We start from the raw sequence: 19253 nt of genomic DNA on the forward strand, positions 1-19253 counted from the left end.
AAAAAAAAAATGACTAGACTGCCTTAACAGTCAAATGGACATGACAGAGGAATGAGTAAGTGAACTTCCAAAACAAATCAATGGAAAGAGTAAAAGATGAAGAATAGAAAAATTGAAATCAAATGAACAGAAGCTCAGAGACCTGTTAGGTGATATTAAACAGTTATAAATACATGTAATTAGAATACCAGATGAAGAGGAGAGAAAATATTTGAAAAAATAATGGGATGAAAATTTCCAAAAATTGATGAAATTTCACAAATTCAAAATACTAAATGAACACAAAGCAGAATAAACACAGAGAAGCCCAGCCAAAGGACAGAGTAAACCATTGCAAGCCAAAGATAAAGCTCAAACCTTGAAACTAACAAGAGTAAAACGACATATTACAGTCAGGAGAATAATGATCAACTGGTTAACTTCTCATGAGGAACCATGGAGGACAGAAAGACTGGAACAACATCTTTAAAGCCTTGAGGGAAAAAAGGCAATGTTAATCCAGAATTCTCTACCCAGCCAAAATTTCACTGAAAAGTGAAAACAATATAAAAATATTTTCAGATAAAAGAAAACTAAAAGCATTAGTCGCTGACAGATCTGCACTATAAGTGCATTTGTTGGCAGCATATTTGAACTTTAAGAAATACTAGAAGTCATTTAGATGGAAGAGAAATGATACCAGAAATGGTAAATGGCTGAGCAAATACAAAAGAATTTTTTGCTTTGTTCCTCTAAATTCCTTTATAAACCAGTAATTGTTTGAAACTAAAATAATGTTTTGTGCTATATGTACTTATAACAAGTGTAACAAAAAGGATGGACATGTGGGCCTATAAGTTTGTAATATTTTCATGTTTTACTTGAAGTAGTACATTATTAACGAATGTATGAAGTAGTACATTATTAGCTACTTAAGTGGACTGTGATCATTTTTTTCTATATTGTTATCTCTAGTGCAGCCACCATAAAAATAGTAAAAAGAAAGAATAGCTAAAATAATAGAAAAGATAAAATAAAATTATGAAAACATATTCAAATACTGTAAAAACAAGGCAGGAAAGAAGAAGGAAAAACAGAAAAGATGTACAAAAAATAAAAAAGTATTAGGCTTAAGCTCAATCACGACAGTAAACCCATTAATGATTTTTGGACTAAACACGTTAAGCAGCAGAGATTGTCAGAAGGTAAAAATAACACACACATGTACACCTTTTAAAAGATACTCACTTTTAAATAGAAATACACAGACAGGTATTTATAAACAGATGGAAAATATATACCTTAAAAATAGTAAGACAAAGGCTGGTATGGCCATTAATATCATAAAACAAATTTCAAAACCAAATACATAATCAGAGATAAAAACAGGGCTCTTCATAATGATAAAAGGGTCAATTCAACATGAAAGCACTATCCCAAATGTATCCTACAACAGAGGTTCAACATATATGAACCAAGAAGTAACAAAACTGAAGGGAGAAAGAGAGAAGTCCCCCATCACAGCTGGGAACTTGAATGCTCCTGCCGCAGCAATGGACTGAAAACTAGGGGAAACAATCCGCAAAGACATAGAAGATCTGAACAACATTATCAGCTACTTTACCTAATTGATATTTATAGAACAATATGCCCAATAATGGCAGAACACACATTCCTTTCAGGTTTACGTGGTACATTTGGCAGGAGAGACCACATTCTAGGTTATAAAACAAGTCTAATTTTTTTTAAGAAAAACTGTAATCATAGAGTATGTTCTCTGACCACAATAGAAGTAAAATAGAATAGAGTTTTAGGGCACATGGGATCACCCTCAAGTTTGTGATTCACCAGAAGGACTCAGTAGTAGTTATTCTCATAGCTGAGATTCATTTATCACAGCAAAGGGTATAGAGTAAAAGCAGCAGGGAAAAGCTATGCACTGGGTAGAGTTCAGACAGGTCAGACGCAGGCTTCTTATACATGCTTTCTGTCTAGAAGCAAAATACAGCAACGTGTACAAAATATCTCTGCCCAGGTTAGAGCAAAAAGAACATTTGTATTTCCGTGACCATGGCTCCAGGGCTAGTTATGTAGGTATATTGTGCTATGCAACCAGCTACAGTAACTAAAAGCTCAGGACCCTAACAATGAAACCAAGTACACATCATCAATCTGGATGTTTGTACAAGGCAATTCTGATAAACACTTACAGCATGGTCTATTGCTCCTGGTGTACAAAACAAAATCAACCATAACATAAAAACATTCAAAGGCCTACATTCCAAGGGGTTGGCCAAGAGTCAATCATGTTTTTAGGTTCCCTTAGAGAAATGAAGGAGTTTGCAACCAGACCTGCTATGTTAACATTTTTCCCACTAATACCAATATGGAAACCAGGAAAACCATACATATTTGGAAAATAATAAAATTCTAAACAATCACTGAATGAAAAAATAAACTACAAGAGAAATTAGACATCATTTTGAATTAAATGGTAATGAAAATACATTAAGATCTGTGAAATGTAGTTAAAGTAGCACTTAGAGGAAAAATTATACCCTTAAATGTCTAAATTTAAAAAGATCGTAATGTAAACTCAACAAATACTGTAAAAAATTTTTCAAAAATATATAAGTAGAAATTACCTTCCACATTATCTTCTGTTTTTCCCAGATCTAATACCAGAATAGGAATGTTTTATAGATGCCTGTATGGTGAAATATTAGTTTTATTTGGAAACCAAAATACCACAGACTGAAGAGACCGCAGGGTCTATGTGCAGGAGGCAACCACCTCCTGAGCAGGACTATGCCCCATTTAAAGTATACCCTTCTGCGTGGACCCAAAGACTGTGATTATGCCTTACTTCCTACCATACTTAGGGGGGGAGGTGGTTGGGTGGGTGGGTGGGTGTGTGTGTGTGTGTGTACACGTCAGAATTTATGTGGTCTTTCTAGTTGTATAAATAAGATTTTCCAAAGAACAGGGCTTGGTATTCTCCTTGGGCTTGCAATGTGAGAAAAGGATACCTCCAACAGAAAGCACTGACTTCTGTCCACCTCCAAACTGGGGGCCCCATTCTACCCAGAGACAAGTAGAAGGTTCAAAGTGCATTCCCATGATCAATACAGCAGCTGAATGTTTGGCCAGTGAAAGCCCCGCTGTGTCACAGAGCCAAACATTCCCAAAGAAGCAACACAGAGGCTACCAGGACCACAAATATTGCTACTACAGCTTACCTCAGCGTGGTTGGCTTACCACACTTCCACAGTTTTCGGATGGTAAGAAGACAATGAGCTCAAGTGGATTTAGACAAAATAGACAGCAAAAGCAAAATCTGCATTGTTTCAGTGCACCAAGTCCCTAGTCCCACATGATGACATCAAATAGAAGAAACCAGATAACAGATGGTCCAAGGGATGTGGCATGCTTCTGTCGAAGATCCACCTCTAATGTAAACCCAAGCAATTTTATAGACTTACAGATACCTAAAGTTGTACCCCACAGGATACAAGTTGGAAAGTCCTGTACTCAACTGAAACTAGGAGATGGGTGAGAAATGGTTATATGGCAGTTTGCCACAAGGTACATTATGAGAAACTGCCTCATGGCAGCTCCTCACCAGGTTGCTCATCTCCCCTTACTCTAAGACAGGGATCCCCAACCCCAGATACCAGTCTGCAGCCTGATAGGAATGGGGGCAGTGAATGAAGTTCACCTGAGTCCCCCCTCCCCCACCATCCACAGCAGGTGAGGGAGTGAAGCTCACCTGAGCTCCAGGCTCCAAGCTTAGTCCCCTGTGCTCTCCTCCTTCTTCCACAAAACCTGAAACCAGTTCCTGGTGCCAAAAAGGTTGGGGACCGCTGCTCTTAAAGGAATCACACGGCATTTTGCCAAGACTTGAGTCAGACTACGGTCAAGTACTGCCGGGGTGGCCTGAATGAAGATGAGCAAGGTTGCCAGGGTGCTGCCTAGAGAAGCTTTTCTACAATATGCTGAACTCACTTACTTCTCTGTAAACCAGAATTACTGGAATGATATTCAACGCCAAGATTTCTGAAGCTCTTAGTAGGAGGTGACACCGAGTATTTCAGCTGGGCCCTGAATTAATTAAAGGAAAGCGATGATGGAGTAGGTTAAGTGTAAAGTTTATAACAGAATACCCATCCTCGGTCGTCTACCATATAGACTAATGGAATTAACCACTCCAAATACACACAGGCACCCTTGAAGCAGGGGGCTGATTTGTGGGAAGTATGGGTAGTGCACAATGAAGGAAGCACTGTACTAGCTGTATAACTTCCCTAACCACTCACCTTTGGTCTTACAGAAGGGTCTGCTAAAAATCCCTGGAATTAATGCTGCTGCTTCTGGTCAAATAGAGTAAGATCAGGTCAAAGGCTATGGTTCTAAAACAACCAGTGCACTATAATCAGAAACATCTACCCCAGACAGTAGCAGGACCTTAGGTTGTAAACAAACCTATATCAGAGCTCTCTGAGACAGTCTGCCTTAGTCCTGGCTAGCTGCGGGAGCCTACAACAAAATGAGTTTGAACTCTATTTCTTCAAATACTGATAAAGATAGTTAATGATAATACAGCAACTAAGATTTACCTATGAAAAATGGAGACTAGAAGTGCATTAACTTTGGGTCATCTTAATAGAGTCCATCAATACTACATAGAAGTTAAAAAAGACATTTTTGGAATAAAAAGAATGAAATACTAGTTATAAACTTCTCTTTAGTATGATTAAATGTAGGAAAGGAATGCTTAAGATTTCTTTGCCAGAATTACACAGAGACAACATCTGGCTTAAGGCTGTTTGAAGACAATTCACATACTGTTTTAGACCAATAGATCCTGCACAGTGTGTGATGAGGGAAAAAAGAAGAAAAACCACATACCACTGTAGTAATGTAACAGGAAAAAACATAACACTATCAGTTGAATTCCAGTAACTCTAGCACAGAAAGGGGGAACTATGGATAGGCCCAAGAAGTAGGTAAGAGTTAACTGCACAGTACCACTGGGCTGGACCTCTGTGAGGACTGGAAGTAACAGGAAAAAAAAACAACAACTCACCAAACAACTTATGGTCAGTATCATCTAGGAAAGAAACAGGGCATGGCAGGGTCCACAAAAACCTTCAGAGAGTTCTACAGATGTGAAACTGCAGTGAAAATTCAAGATAATATAAATTGTCTTCATTAATTAAGGGCTACAGATAGACACAGCAATAAGCTAACCCTATAATGTAATATAATCTCTCAAAGTAATTTACTAAGTTTAATGATTATTATAGCCAATTAAATGTTATATGAAAATATTTTAATCCCAAGATTTGTGTTTTTGATAAATTTAGAATGAGACTTGTTATAAATGATAATCAGAATATATTCTCTCATACGTGATGCTTGAGAAAAGGAGGTAATGAGAAGGGGAACTCTCTCCCCTGCCATCCCTGTTTGTATCAATAAGAGTAGTAGAAAGTCAGCTGACACAGAAAAGCGCTGAAAGACAAAAACTCCTTTGGACAGAGTGATGCAGACTACTGTAAACCTCTTAATTTAGGGGACTTAAACTCTAGAATGAGGACTGAGCTGTCTGGCAAAGTGGCTACGGGAACCCCATCTGGTCACGTTCATGCTTATACTCAGGCTGCTTTTTACCCCAAGGTCTTCAATCTGAATATAGACCTTCCTTTCCCTTTAACAATATGGGACACAAAGCAGCAGTAGCAGCAGATATATATGTAGTGGGCAGAGAAAGAAGCTCTGTTTAAAACACTTCAGTTTAATATGGACAGTCATTTATAGGACCCTGGATCTTCAAGGAAAAATTATGACTGGATAGAGCTATGGGAGTTGTCAGTGTGCAGAATGAAACTGAAATCATGGAAATGGATGGCATTATCCAGGGAAAGGGCAGAAGTCAAGGAAGGCATTTTAGGGAGTGAATGAGTAGAAGGTCCAGTAAGATGAAGTGGATAAATGAAGCTTCTTTTGTAGAGTTCATGATATGATATCAATTATTCTTTGGGGGGATACAAAGGAAAAAGTATCCATTAAAACCCATCTTTTCATCACCAGATAACTAGATCTATGACTCAAATACTTATGATCATCATCATCATCTGTTTGAACATAAGAGTATAGTAGATAATATAATTCAATGACATTTGAATGCAAAATCTCATCAATTCAACAAATATATTTTTGGGCACTTACCATATGCTTGCAACTGTGTTAAGCACAGAGAGATTACCCTTTCTAACTAGTTTACATGGAATCCTCTCCCTCCCTCCCTCCCTCCCTCCCCTCCTTCCTTCCTTCCACATTCATTAAGTACTTAATGCTTGCTAGACCATATATGATGCTTGAAATGCACACATAGTAAGTATTTAATATACACTTTATCTTCTAAACACAGGGTTTCATTGTGTTTCCTGTGTAAAATGGACAATGGGGAGAGGCAGCCCAAATGTGTAAAATGGAGAATGAGGAGAGGCTTCTTGCAGTGGGGCCTCCTAAACAAAAGTTCGAAGATTTAGTGTCAGAAAGACCTAGATTAGAATTCCAGCTCTACCACATACCCCAAAGTGACCTGGGGCACTTAACCTCTCTGACGTGTCCTCCCTATAAACTGGAGATACATGTCATGTCCATACAGAGTAATAAAAATAATGAAAGGAAAATATCTGGCATAATTTAGAAGGGCCGTTGTCATCATTGTTGTTATTATTACTATTATTAAGGAAGATAATCTATGTGTTGTAGTTTCTTTTTTTTAAGGTTTTATTTATTCATTTTTAGAGATTGGAGAAGGCAGGGAGAAAGAGAGGGAGAGAAACTTTGATGTGCAAGAGAAACACTGATTGACTGCCTCTCGTGCACCCCCAACAAGGGACCTGGCCCACAACCCAGGCGTGTGCCCTGACTAGGAATCAAACAGGGGACATTTCAGTTTGCGGGACGACACCCAACCCACTGAGCGACACCTGTCAGGGCATGTAGAGAGAGGAAAAAGTAATTTGGGCAATCTTCTTAATAAGGAACTCTAACTGTACTCCTGTGAAGGACAGAGCTGCCAAGAGTGCATTTGGATTTCAGAAAAAAAACAAAACTGCATTCTACATAGGATTTTCCACTGTCCCCTTCCTGCTCTTCTGAGGGCCCTGCTATCCTCTTCCTGTTATCAGCCCTGATAAAGAAGACTAAAGTCCACCCACTCTAGTGACAAAGAGTCCAGGAATATTCAGCATCCTGATACCTGGTGCTGGGAACCAGTCAGAGGCCAAGTAAATAAAGATAATATAGATGCTGTGACTCCTGGCTAATGAGGCTGAGAATCTGGCAGAGAGCTAGTCCCAATTAAACCGTTAAGAACTGAAATGCAAATGAGGAACACAAACAGAAAAAGTGGAAGCCAACTCAGAAGGGTTAGGCATATACAACCTTTGAGAAAGTGGTTATGTCTATAGAGGTGGATGGGGCTTTCTAGAAGCACTATGAAGGGTAGTGCCTGCAAACTGAGACGTTTTCAGTATCTGTGGATGAGCAGATTTGGATTAGGGATTGGTAATAAATGAATGACCGGAGAGACCTGTAAAAAGGACATGATTAAAGTGCAAGGAAACAAGTAATAAACCCTGAACTTTGACAAGAGCAGTGGGAATGGACTATTCAAAACTTTGCAAAGGTCAATTCTATAAAATGGGTGAATATTGATAGTTTAGAGAAAGAAATATAAAGTAAATGCTAATAAATGTTAATGTTTACATTTTCATTTAAAAGAAACTTTAAAATTCAAAGAACATAATGATTTTTGCAATATAATTCCTATCATTACAACAAAAACATTTGCATTTTCAGACTTCTTATGAGCCTAAAGAAATAAATAGTTTTACTTCTGTATATAATAATATTTTGGGGATAAATCCTAGGGAAAAATGAGTTAGATACTGAAGTCATGATAAAATTACACAGGAAAGTAAATGTATCTTTGCCAAAATCATTATTCTGGTCCCATGAGTAATGCTAACACAGAGGAAAAAAAAAAACTAGGAGTATATTCCATTAACTTTCTTTTTGCAGTGACAGCAAATTTTAAAACTAGTCATGTGTTTCTAACTTTGCCAGCTTTCTCCCTGAAGCAAACATGTCAGAGAGGATTACTGTGGCAAGTTAGTCATATGGATTTTTTTTTTTTTTTACAAAATTGGAATGCATAACATCAGAAACCAAACCACAAAGAAAAGGCACACTGGAGACAGACTGGGGCAGATACATAGAATGCACAGTGCTTTGAATAACAAGGCTTTGTCACTCCGATGGAGAAGTTTGGTTACCCAGCACTCCAGAAAATAACACATATCCCCTAAATACATAGCTTTAAAAGAAGGCCAAAAAAAAAAAATCATAGAACACGAGGAACTTAGTCCAAGTCAGGAATGTAAAATACAACAGATTTTCCTGAAGAAATACTAGGTTCTAAATTCTGAGGCACTGCAAAATGTACCTAAGAAGATCAAATCCTTATTCAAATTCTGGCCCATTTAATTGCCAAGCCTTTCAAGAAGATAATCAAAAATTCATCAACACCTGAAACCAATACAAAATAAAATTGAAAGTAAACTGTAAAAGTTTGTTGAGAATGTTGTTATTCGAAGAGAGCACTTGGTAAAGTATATAAATGTCTAATCACTTATGTTGTACACTTGAAACTAATATTGTACATCAACTCTAATTGAAAAGTCAATTTAAAAATATAAAAATTCTTCATCAGTATGTAAATTAGCTTGAAAATAAGTATATATTAGTTACTACTACTCAATAATGGAGAAAGTAAAGCAATCATTTAGGATTTTTAAGAGCTCTGATTATCTATCCCTGCCTCATGGCACTTGGATTCTCACATTGTGCTTAATAACATTCTTGAGGAGTATTTATGTTTCTATGTCAAAAAGGGTAAAGCTGGTACACACACCACTTACACAGCAAAGGTGTTCAATAAATGCTTAGTTAAATAAAGCTTGACATGTATTGTATAAAGCCATTTCCTTAGGAGACTGTAAAAGTCAACTTGCAATGACAATATTATTTCTATGGTCCCCAAGGTTTTCAGGATAACCAAATAAATCACTTTGCCATTGTAGGAAAGGTGTTACAATAGCAAAAGGTTGTCTTATAAGCACTGTGAATAGGGAAAAAATCTAAACCAAACACTGCACTTATTTCCTCTCAAAAGCCCTAAAAGAAAGCTTTTTATCTTGTCTGTTACTCCCATACATAGCTAGGTGAGCACACACGTGCACCGATATTTCCTTCTTAATTTTGCCTTACCTACAATTTACCTGTAAAGAACAGAGTTGACTGAACATTTTAAAAATGCAATGCGAGAAATTTTACAGGACTATATTGCTAATATTTTATTTAGATACTATCTTTGGGTTACTATAGTGATGACAATATCCTTTTAAAATATGAAATAACTTGTTCCCTTCTAGCTCCCAATTGTGGAAAATGATACTTGACAGACAAAGGGCTGTTTTCTATATTTTTCCTCTTCCAGGAGAAAACTCATAGAGTAAATCACCTGAAGTATTCAAAGCATACTAAACAGTTGAAAATGGAATGAACATCTTATTACTCCAAGTACTGTCCGTGGAAAGGCAACATCAGTATCATATTAGAGATTGTTAGAAAGGCAGAATCTCAGGCCCTACCTCAGACCTCCTAAATCAGGATCCCCAGGGGATACACATGTATACCAATGTTTGAAACATATCAAACTAATTATTTTATTCCACAAACGTAATGATGAGCAAAGGGAGTACGGCTATATGGATGATCCCATTTATATAAAGTTCAAAACAGGCAAAAATAACATATTTAGGGACAGGTAGGTGATAGTCTCAAGAAAAGCAACGGGGGACTTCAGGTTTCCAGTCTGGCATGCAAGAAGTTTAGAAGCTTCAACTCTCACCTAACAAGTAAACAGCTCTCCAAACTGATAAAAACAACTCATCTTAAATCTGTTAGAGAAATGAAGTCACTAGGCAAACCCTGCCCCCCAAACTGAAGACAAACATGCACATACAGAGAATCACAACTTGACCAAGCAGAACCCCATGAGCAGAAACCTCTGAGAGAACCAGTGCCAAGGCAGGAAAATTTGAACTCTAATTGATTAATTGCTGAGGCACAGTAAAGACAAGTCAGAAAATTTCAACTTTTCAGCTGGACCCAGGCAAGGGAGGCCCACACTTCCGTGAGATTTACCTTCAGGAGGTGGACCTGGTTCTCACGTTAAATATTAAAGAAACCACTCCCCCCACCCCGCCGCCTGCTTCTGGTGGGGAAGAAGGAATGAACCATCTTTAAACACACTAGAACATTCTGTTCTTAACAAGGACTGCTGTCAGGAGAACATATTTTACCAGAGTATAACAAGCTAGGATACTATCATAGCCTTAACTACCCCAGAGAAGTGAAATACACCACTCCAGCCCCCTCTAGCCATCCTGTACCACTCAGTAGGGGTTGGAGCGTGGACTGATAAGCATTGATCAAGTTCACAGTCCAGGGGCACAGGTTCACCAAACATTGAGACCAAATCACAGGACTATAGAATGCTTCCCCTGCCTCCACACCTTACTACAACATTACTGAAGACCTACTTACTACAGTTCCTTTTATGCATATTCACTATTCAACAAAAAATTGCAAGCCATACAAAAAAAGCAAAAAACCAGAATTTGAAGAGACTGAACATACATCAGAACTAGAGTCCTATATGGCAGGAATGTTGAAATTATCAGATCAGGAATGTAAAAATACTAGGATTAGTATGCTATGGGTTTTAATGGAAAAAGTAAGCAACATGCAAGAACAGATGGATAATACAATCAGAGAGATGAAAATTGTAAAAGTGAGTCAAAAAGAAATGCTACCAATCAAAAGTGCTATAACAAATAAATGCCCTTTGGAGGGATCATTAGTAGATTGGACATGGCTGAAGAAAGAATCCCTAAGTCTGAAGATATAATGGTAGAAACTTCCAGAACTGAAAAGGCAAAACAGAGAATCCATGAATTGTGGGAGAACTACAAAAGGTATAATGTATGCATAATGAGAATACCAGAAAGAGGAAATAGGGAAAGGAAAAGAAGCGATATTTGAAGCAATAATAACTGAGAATTTCCCCTAATAAACAGCAGGTAACATACCATAGACCCAGGAAGCTCAGAGAAGAGCAAGCAGAATAAATGCTAAAAAAAGAAAAAAACACCCACATCTAGATATATCATAGATAATCTGCAGAAAAATCAAAAGATAAAAATCTTGAAAGAATATGGGGGTGGGACACCTTTACCAATATGGGAGTAAAGACGAATTCCATCTGACTTCCCTAAAGGGGTCAATTCTCCAAGAAGACATAACAATCCTTAATGCGTATGCACTTAACAACCAAGACTCAAAATATGTATACGAGGTAAAAACTGATATAAGTACAAAGAGTAAAACATGAATCACTTATTACAGCTGTAGACTTTAACACCCCTCTAATAGAAATGGACAGATCCAACAGGCATAAATTCAGTAAGTACATAGTTGAACTCAACAGCATCATCAATCAATTGATTACAATTGATATCTATAGACTACTCTACCCAACAAGAGCAGAATTCATATTTTTCTCTATCTCAATTTAATATGCACAAAGACAGACCACATTCTGGGACATAAAACATACTTTAACAAACAGAAATCATGCAATGTCTGGAGCAGGCAACAATGAAATTAAACTAGCAATCAATAACACAGTAAAATAACTAAAAAATCCCAAAGTGTATGGTGATTAAACAATACACTTGTAAATAACACTTGAGTCAAAGAACTCTTAAGAGAATTTCAAAAATATTTTGAACTAAAGGAAAATACAATATATCAAATACTGAGGGATGCAGTGAAAGCAGTGTTTAGAGGGAAATTTATAGCATTGAATCTAATATGAAAAGAAGGAAAACCTAAAATCAACAATCTAAGCTTTCACCTTAGAAAACTAGAAAAAGAACAAATTTAATTCAAAGTAATCAAAAGGAAAGAGTAAAAATTAATGCAGATATGAAAGAAATTGAAAACACGTAATCAACAAAGAAAACCAACAATACCAAATCCCGATTCTTTGAAAAGATCTATAAAATCAATAACCCTTTAGCCACGCTACGAAAAAAGGAGATAAGACACGAATTAGGTTCTTTCCTCTGTGTCCACTACCTAACCACCATTACTAAAGAAGTGGTTCTTAACCAGGATGCCCATCAAAATGTCCTGGAATTTTTTCACATCTCTGAAACTCTGGCTTAATGGGTTTATATTAGGGGGAGGGACACTAAATATAAGTATATTGGTGAAAACAGCTCCCTAAGAGAGTCTAATGCACACCCCAGATTAAGAATCATTATCTCAAATACCTGTCATGTATTTTTCTGGTCATAATAATGATAATGTCCCACCAAACGGGGTGTATAATTAAATAAACCCTCTGCACCTGACACACAACAAAAACAAACAAAAAGGCTTTGGTCACCAAATCCAACTGTGTTCTTAGACCTATCCTTTCCAAATTTTACATGATATCTGATACAATCAGGTTTAAGCACACTCCTCTCTTAACTTCCATAACTTTCTGGTCTCTCAGTCCCCTCTCCCTTTATTCTTGCCAACTTGTCTTAATGCCACTTGATCAGCGACACTATGTGATCCGAGAGTGAGCAGCTATCATTTGGAAACTTGCTGAAATGAAAATTCTCAGGTCTCATCCCAGACATCAGAAATTCTGGGGAGTGGAGCCCAGAAATCTGCACATTCTTGTGATTATTGTGCAGACTGATGTCTGAAAACCACCGTGTTAAGCCACTTGTTGAAGATATATGGGTGGAATCTACAAATACAGCACTGGAGCTTGAACAGGGTAGGAGATGTTGACATATCGAGATTTTGAAGTTAATTGCTACTGAAATTATTTCTTATAAGAAACACAGCAAATAAAAATAGCTGCCATTTTTAGGTATTATGATAATATACTTAGATATTATGATGAGCTGTTAATATACCTTAACTCAGTTATCAGGTAAATATTATAATTATCATTTCACAGATGAGGAAACTGACACTTAGAGAAAGAAGTTTAATATGTTGCCTCCAAATTCTGTGCCCTTGACCACTACATTATTGTCTCTTGTATAAAATGGGAAAGTCTCTGACAGAACCCTAAGAAGACTCAGTGGAAATAACTGAGGCTGGCTGGTCAAAGACTTAGAGGAAAACCCTGAAATACGGGGAGGAAGTCTAGGTGAGGAAACTTTTAAGAAGTTATAATCACAGTGGTTTGGAATTTGCTTTTTCAGTAAGTGAGTCTAAAGACCACAGAGAATGAGAACTTTAATAAAAAGTAACATGAAGAAAAAGTGCTTTTATATTTAGGTGGAGAAGGGGTAAATTAAGTGAGGGGTAAAAAATATAAGTTATAGCCAGGATACGTTCTCTGCTTTGCAGGCACAGAAACCTGTTCACTTCATGCTTGGGTTGGGGGGAATTGTACCTTTAAATACACTTCAGATCTGAAAGTAAATGTTTATAAAACAGAATTCACAATCAAGGGAAAAGGGTGGAGGGGGAGGAAGTTCAGTTTTTGTTGTATTAAGTTAAACAAAAGCAACATCCATGATCGAGAACACATATATTATTTTTCATAAAGATCCTAGGTTTGAAAATGAAAGCCATGGAACTTTATCAAATATTGCAATATTTGTCCTAGTGTTTTATATTCCCAGTGTCATTCTTAAGGGTTCTAAAGTGAATCTGCCCAAGAACTTGGCAGCACCTACACACACATATCCAATAATTCACTCTTGATTGAAACAGTCAACAGTACCCTAATCAACTTTTCACTTAGCCTGACTTCAGCACCTTCACATCCTTCAAAATCTGGCTTTATTTATAGTATGACTATCACAGGGATTAATTTAGCTCTAAGTTTTGACACTCTACCCCCTTACCCTTTCGTTCAATTACTTCCTCTTAAATACCATTAGTTTCGCATTTCTCCTGAAGGGACACTTAAAGAAGACATAAACAGCCCAATTACAAAACCAACGGCTGCAGCCAAAATCTGAACACACTAATTTCCAATCATATCCCTCTCAAGGCTGTTCCAACCACTGATCAACATGAGCGGATGAGGAAGAAAGAAAAAAAAAACTGAGGCAAGAATGTCGTTCCCTTCCTTCCACTTTCCTCATACCAGCCTCCTTGGTTCCCCGCCCCCCAAGGCCACACCGCAACCTCATACGACCCCCCTCCACCGATCCGCCCCCGCTGTCACTCGCCACAGTTTAGAAAACAGTCATCGCCTTTGTTAAAATGCCCACGAGCACAATGGACCAGAAGAAGATGGGACACATTCCCTGGGGCTGGGTGAAGGAAAGTCACACGAACACCACGCCCTCGTTGGCACTAGCTTGGGGCGACAGCCCATGTCCCCTAAATCCTCTTCCCCGCGACGGGGAACGTTCCTGGCAACTCCGCATTCTGTGACGGCAGCGCGGGGGAAGGGATGGCCCGGGACGCGCCGCTCAGGGGCACCAAGCAGGGGTACTGAACTTGAAGCTGGGACACCCTCCAGTGCACTTGGCAAGCATCGCCATCCTACCAAGCCTGAGTACGGTCTTTCAGCCTCTGGAGTCCTTCAATTTTTCTCCTTACACTTACCCTCACCCACTCCCGCCACCACGCACTCCGCTTCCCCACGCGGCCGGGGCCGCCGGACACTCAGGCAGCGCGGCCAACCCCTCTGCCTCCCGGCTGGCCGATTTCTCCTTACAGGACCCAAAGCTCCCAGGACAGCCACCCGTAAACACCCCAAGCCCTCTGGTTACGCTCGGCCCGAACCTCGTTCCTCAGCTGCGAACCCCGCGCAGCCACCTCACCGCGCGCCCCGCGCCTCTACTCCGAGCTCGGCGTACCACCAGCCGCGTCTGCGCGCTCCCAGTGCCACCGAGCCCAGTCTGAGCCTGGAGCCAGGAGCCGTTGGGTAGGGCGGTGGGAAGGGGCGGGGGCGGGGCCAGGGCGGAGTTAGGAGAGGGGCGGAGCCAGGCTGGGTGGGAAAGGGAGGGGCGGGGCCTCCGCCGCCTTGGTCGGGAAGACTTAGCGTTCAGAACAGTAGGCTAGATAGAGCTTTCTACACTTGGGGTCTATTTACAACAACACTGGAAGAGAAGTCGTCGAGGTCCCTCCGTGCACCTCCACACTCACTGTCGAGAAAGCCCGGCTTGGCCTGGCCAAGCTAGCCCCCGGGACAGCACACCTTTCCCTGGAGCTGCCTTAGATCTTCACTAGCCTTTCCCTCTTTTGCATACCTGTCTCCCCAGACTTTATCTACTACAGGGCATTTCTCCTTGTCGTGCACAGCTTTCAGCCCTCCAAGGGTGAGGGGCATGCAGATTTTTCACCCACAGGCCTCCTGTACAGAGCATCCTAATTAACATGTCTCTTTGCTGTGTTCAAGCCCAGAACATGGTTGGTGACTATGCAACCACAGCCCACAGTTACAACTCAGCCCTTACCCTGAGAACAAACTCTATTGCTGCTGTTTCTGGACTTTGGGTGACAACAATCTGCTTTTTTCTTAAAAAGAGTCTTGAGCAAATATATCCAAATATCTTGGGAAGAAGAACATGGGTTGTCAAATAAGATCCATCTTTGACCCTGCTTTTTAGGTAGCCATCTTAGAATTTGAGCCTTCTAAAAGCCCCTCTGAGAAACAGAATACTCCACCTGTGTTGTTGTGTGGACTTTGCCCTACTGGTTTCAGGTTTTCTGGCATTTGGCATGTTAAGAAGCCTGACTTGATTATTATTCCATCTGCATGCGTGCTTAGTTTTAAGTTCTCTGCTTTTCTGTTTAGAATCTGGTCAGCTGCGAGAATCTCACATGCCTTCAGGTCAGCTATTAAAAGAAATACACCTGAGTGAATCCAAAGTGAATTGGCCTGTGGGCCTAAAGTGATTTATTCCAAATTATTTTTCCCTTCTTTTTACTTTAGTTATGATGGAATTGAGAAAGATTTGGCTTAAAGGAATCACACCAATAGTCCTTCCAAGCAAGTATTTTGACTGAGACAGGAGCATTTTTGGGGGGAGAGCCTGTTAAAGATCTGAATATCTTGACATTCTTTATTAAACCTCTGTGGTCTTTCCATTTGTTTATTTTATGAACCAGACTTTCTTGAACTCATTCCTAATTCTCATTTGTCAAATACACATAGAGGGATTGTAGTGAGGACAGATTACAAGAGGGTATGTGTATTGGTAAATGTAGACACAGACTCTGGAGGATGATGAATAAATCTGTAAGTGCCAGTAAGTAGGGCCTTGTCCTATTGATTTCACTAATAAAATGTTTCACATACAGAAGGTGCTAAAAATATTTATTGGGTCAATAAAGGAAATGTTTGCATTCTTAATACACGTGTATATATGTTTATTACCTTTCATGTGATTACTGAGTTTATTTTTTATGTCTGAGTTTGTCAGGATAAATTGTTTGAAGTGATCAAAAGTAAAATTAAGTGGCTTAAGCAAAAAGAGAAAGTTATTGTGTAACCCAAGTTGCAAAAGGCCAAATCTATGATTAGCCTTAGGAATAAACTGAACCAGTAACGGGAATGCTTCAAATTCCAGGTCAGGCTTTCAACCTGGCCTCTCCCAGCAGGGTCATTCTTTCAGAACCTCTGAAAGTCATGTTCTTTAGGCTTAGAACCATGGCCTCTGACAAATTGTGAGCTCACACCTACCAAATTGTTACCAGACAGAATGTGCCTCTCTACGCTCAGTTCCAATTGTGTACCATCAGATAAAGAGCATGATTAGGTGAAACTGCGTAACAATCATTCCTGGGGAAAAAGTGCATATGTGACATAAAAATGATACCCCCAGTAGAACCATATAGTGGAGAAAAAAATGAAGAGAAAATTTCTAAATGAAAACCAATTTAGGGGGAGATGCTTTTCCAGAAGAAAAGAAAAGTGCTGGACAGAAAAAAAAAATGTTCACATGGAACACCTGTATTTAAGGAATATAGCCTTGGAACTATCTTTTATCTCTCTCTTATTCAAGTATTAACCAGTGTTCTTAATAATATTTCTATTGGTTTTCTGTGGCTGCTGTAAAAAAAATTACCACAAACTTAATGGCTTAATACAACACAAATTTATTTTAGCTCTAGAGACCAGAAGTCTGAAAAGAGTCATACTGGGCTAAAATCAAGGTGTCAGCAGAGTTGAATTCCTCTATGGAGACTTTATGGGAGAATCCTTTTCCTTGACTGCCCCACATTCTAGAGGCTACCTATGTTCCTTGGTTCATTGTCCCCTTCCATCTTCAAAGCCAGTAATTAAATTAACTTAGATACACTGACAATTCTGCCTACCTCTTCCACATTTAAGGACCCTTGGAATCACATCGGGCCCATTCAGATAATCCAAAATAATCTCCCTGTTTTAAGGTCAGCTGATTAGCAACCTTAATTCCACCCGTAACTTTAATTCCCCTTTGCCATGTAACATAAAACTTCCGTAGGTTCTGGGTATTATAATGCACATGGACATAGGGGTGAGGGACACATTATTATCCTGTCACTGTCTTTATTTTCATAAAAACAACAGAGTGTAAGTCATTGTTTCCCAAACTGAAGTGCTTGTAAAAATACTGATGTCTGGATACCACCCCTATATATTATTTAATTGGCCCGGAGTGAATTGGCCCTCTAAACACACACACACACACACACACACACACACACACACACACACTTGATTATACCAGGATGGAGCTTCTCACCCATGCTGGGCCAATCAGAGAATCTCCATGGGGATGTAATAGAATAAGAAGGGAGAATTAGTAAAACTGGGTGTCTGGAACTATAGCATATCAATTTAGGAGCTTATGCCATCAGGAGAAGTAAGAAAAAACAAGCCTGGAGAGGGAAAGATAGAGAAGAGAGGCAGACAGAGGGGAGCTGAGACTAGATCCTCAATGGTTATCTGCCTCCTGGTTAAGTAACATTCTTACCCCAGGCTTCTACGGGGTACCACTGTATTCTTAAAAGGTTTCCTATTTTATTGAAGCTATTTCAAGTTGTTTTCTCTTGCATAAACCCCAAAGTGTTCTAATTAATATATAATGTGAGCTTAATTTTCTCCCAATTATCGTTTTACGAGATGCCTCTTTGGGAAATAGGGCAAGTTTAAGAACCAAATTGTCAGAATTGGTATTCCAAATATGTCTAATTCACTAGCACCCTGTCTCCTGGTTATCCCATATCCTTCCATTCATCTTCCTCTTAATAGTTACTCAAAGGCCCAGAAGGAGCCTCACAAGTCATCTTAGCCTAATCCTCATTCAATAGTCCAGTCTCCCTAGGACACACATGTTGGGAGTAGATCCAGTTCTCTGCTTGACTGATGTCAAGTAAATATTAATGACCTATAAATCAAGTCTCTAGCCCTCACCCTTCTTATTTTCAGATCTATAGTTGCAGATGACTAATGGATCATTTCTCTTCAATTTATAAGAAACAAAACTCAATTTTTCTTCCAAACTCTGCCTTTACCTATTCATTTTCTTTCCTTCTTAATGAAGCCATTATGGACCAGGTGACATGCTAGAAATGGTAAAGTCACTCATGAGCTCTTCCTTTCCATCTTTAATTGCTGATTCATTCTACCTTGTACATGTCTCACATATTAATTCCTCTTTCCAGGCTTACTTCACATTCATCATCAATCACCTGACCTATAACCTGATCTCTCAACTAGTTTCTCTGTCTTTAGTTTCTCCCAAATACAATCCACCCTTCTCAAATCAGCCAGATATCTTTATAAACAGAAATATGAATAAGCCACAGTATTTCTTTAAAACATTTCATGACTCACACCCATTTTAACATAAAATACAAACTCTTAAGCACAAATTTGCTAATTATCTGGCTCTAGTGCATCTTTGCAAACTCATCCCCCTACCCATCATATGCATCCGAATCTACTCTCTGTATTTGCCTTATACTTTCAACCTGCTAGGACTTTCCTATTCTCTCTGTATGGCAGACATGTTTTTAAAGACCCAGCTCAAAAGACACCATTGTGCAAGGTCTTCCCACTGCCACTCCACACAAAGTAGATTAGTTATTGCTACACCCCTTACCACTCC

General features: G+C 39.0%; 1 protein-coding gene across 3 annotated transcripts in view; it reads right to left on the reverse strand.

Annotated features, from left to right (window-relative positions):
* The window catches only part of PRRG1 (proline rich and Gla domain 1), an 83332-nt gene extending 68283 nt beyond the window's left edge, over window positions 1-15049 (reverse strand). Inside the window, exon 1 of one of the 3 annotated variants that reach the window (XM_054566571.1) lies at window positions 15012-15049. The gene's annotated coding sequence lies outside the window, so the exon portion shown is untranslated. Of the gene's footprint in view, window positions 1-14937 lie in introns of all 3 variants that reach the window. The other 2 variants (XM_054566570.1, XM_054566568.1) reach the window with 2 other exon arrangements.
* Window positions 15050-19253: the final 4204 nt, after the last annotated feature.

The sequence above is a fragment of the Pteronotus mesoamericanus genome, unplaced genomic scaffold, assembly GCF_021234165.1.
Source record: "Pteronotus mesoamericanus isolate MK-2021 breed Mesoamerican mustached bat unplaced genomic scaffold, CSHL_Meso_final contig_173, whole genome shotgun sequence".
NCBI lineage: Eukaryota > Metazoa > Chordata > Mammalia > Chiroptera > Mormoopidae > Pteronotus > Pteronotus mesoamericanus.